This window comes from Arachis duranensis, chromosome 6 (assembly GCF_000817695.3).
Source record: "Arachis duranensis cultivar V14167 chromosome 6, aradu.V14167.gnm2.J7QH, whole genome shotgun sequence".
Taxonomy (NCBI): domain Eukaryota; kingdom Viridiplantae; phylum Streptophyta; class Magnoliopsida; order Fabales; family Fabaceae; genus Arachis; species Arachis duranensis.
The window spans coordinates 69,250,242-69,252,813 of record NC_029777.3 but is presented as its reverse complement, the minus strand read 5'-3'; positions in this window follow the sequence as shown (position 1 = coordinate 69,252,813).

The following is a 2,572-nucleotide window of genomic DNA, read 5'->3' as shown; positions in this document are numbered from 1 at the left end:
GCCTTCTTGAAGAACCAATGGTGCTCTTTGAGTTCCTCTATGTCTCTTCCTTGCTTCTGTTGAATGATTCCTAGTAATTTTGGTGTTTCTACCCTTAGTTGCTTCCAATATTTGTGTGGAGGATAACTTATTCCCTGAGGTATCTCAGGGATCTCTTGATTTGCAGTCAAATGTTCTACCACTGAGCTATAAACCCTTTACATGAGTCTTTCCATCTCCCATGACTCAGAGGTGGAAGCTTTTGTCTTCCCTTTTTTCTCTTCTTTTTTTTTTTTGATGCTCTGGCCTTAGGTGCCATTAATGGTTATGGAAAAGCAAAAAGCTATGCTTTTACCATACCAAACTTAGAAAATTGCTCGCCCTCGAGCAAGAGAAGAAAGAAAAGATGAAGAATAAGAAGAAGATATGGAGGAGATTGAGGGATGTGTGTATTCGGCTATATGGGTGGGATTGGGTGGGAAAGAGAATTTGAATTTTAAAGGTAGGTGGGGTGTATGGGGAAGAGTGGATAGATGTAGGTGGTGAATGAAAAATAGAAGGGATGACCATGAATGGAGAGAGAGGGTGAGGTAGGTGGGGATCCTGTGGGGTTCACAGATCCTGAGATGATCCTGTGGGGTCCACAGATCCTGAGGTGTCAAGGATTTACATCCCTGCCCCAATTAGGCATGTAAAATGCCTCTGCACACCATTCTGGCGTTTAAACGCCGAGATGATGCACACTCTGGGCGTTCAACGCCCATGTGCAGCATGTTTCTGGCGTTGAACGCCAGTTTCATGCTTGTTACTGGCGTTCAGTGCCAGCTTTCCTCAAGGCACATTCCTGGCGTTCAAACGCCAGGATGTTGCTTGTTTCTGGCGTTCAGTGCCAGATTCATGCTCTGTTCTGGCGTTGAACGCCAGCCAGATGCTCCTCACTAGCGTTGAACGCTAGTCTGTCTTCCCTCCAGGGTGTGATTTTTCTTCTGCTGTTTTTGATTCTGTTTTTAATTTTTATATTTTTTTCGTGACTCCTCATGATCATGTACCTAATAAAACACAAAATAATAATAAAATAAAAATTAGATAAATAAAATTGGGTTGCCTCCCAACAAGCGCTCTTTTAATGTCATTAGCTTGACAGTGGACTCTCATGGAGCCTCACAGGTGATCAGGTCAATGTTGTATAGTCCCAACACCAAACTTAGAGTTTGGTTGTAGCCTCCCAACACCAAACTTAGAGTTTGACTGTGGGGGCTCTTCTTGACTCTGAACTGAGAGAAGTTCTTCATGCTTACTCTCTTTTGTCACAGAGGGATGGCCATGTGCCTTAAACACAAGGTAGTCCCCATTCAATTGAAGGACTAATTCACCTCTGTTGACATCTATCACAGCTCCTGCTGTAGCTTGGAAAGGTCTTCCAAGGATAATGCATTTATCCTCTTCCTTCCTAGTGTCTAAGATTATGAAATCAGCAGGGATGTAAAGGCCTTCAACCTTTACTAATACGTCCTCTACTATTCCATAAGCTTGTCTCAATGACTTATCTGCCAATTGTAATAAGAACAAGGCAAGTTGTACCTCAATGATCCCCAGCTTCTCCATTACAGAGAGTGGCATAAGATTTATCCCTGACCCCAGATCACATAGAGCTTTTTCAAAGGTCATGGTGCGTATGGTACAAGGTATTAAGAACTTGCCAGGATCTTGTCTCTTTTGAGGTAGAATTTGCTGAATCCAGGTATCTAGTTCATTAATGAGCAAGGGAGGTTCACTTTCCCAAGTCTCATTACCAAACAACTTGGCATTCAGCTTCATGATAGCTCCTAAATATTGAGCAACTTGCTCTCGAGTCACATCTTCATCCTCTTCTGAGGAATAATAGTCTTCAGAGCTCATGAATGGCAGAAGGAGATTTAATGGAATCTCTATGGTCTCTATATGAGCCTCAGATTCCTTTGGATCCTTAATAGGAAACTCCTTCTTGCTTGAGGAACGTCCCAGGAGGTCTTCCTCACTAGGATTTTCGTCCTTCTCCTCCCTTGTGCATTCGGCCATATTGATCACATCAATGGCCTTGCACTCTCCTTTTGGATTCTCTTCTGTATTGCTTGGGAGAATACTGGGAGAAATTTCAATGACTTTCTTACTCAGTTGGCCCACTTGTGCCTCCAAATTTCTAATGGAGGACCTTGTTTCACTCATGAAACTTAAAGTGGATTTTGACAGATCAGAGACTAAATTTGCTAAATTAGAAGTGCTTTGTTCAGAATTCTCTGTCTGTTGCTGAGAATATGATGGAAAAGGCTTGTTATTGCTCAGCCTATTGCGTCCACCATTGTTAAAGCCTTGTTGAGGCTTTTGTTGATCCTTCCATGAGAAATTTGGATGATTTCTCCATGATGAATTATTGGTGTTTCCATAAGGTTCACCCATGTAATTAACCTCTGCCATTGTAGGGTTCTCAGGATCATAAGCTTCTTCAGAAGCTGCCTCTTTAGTACTGTTGGATGCATTTTGCCATCCATTCAGACTTTAAGAGATCATGTTGACTTGCTGAGTCAACACTTTTTTCTGAGCCAATATGGCATTT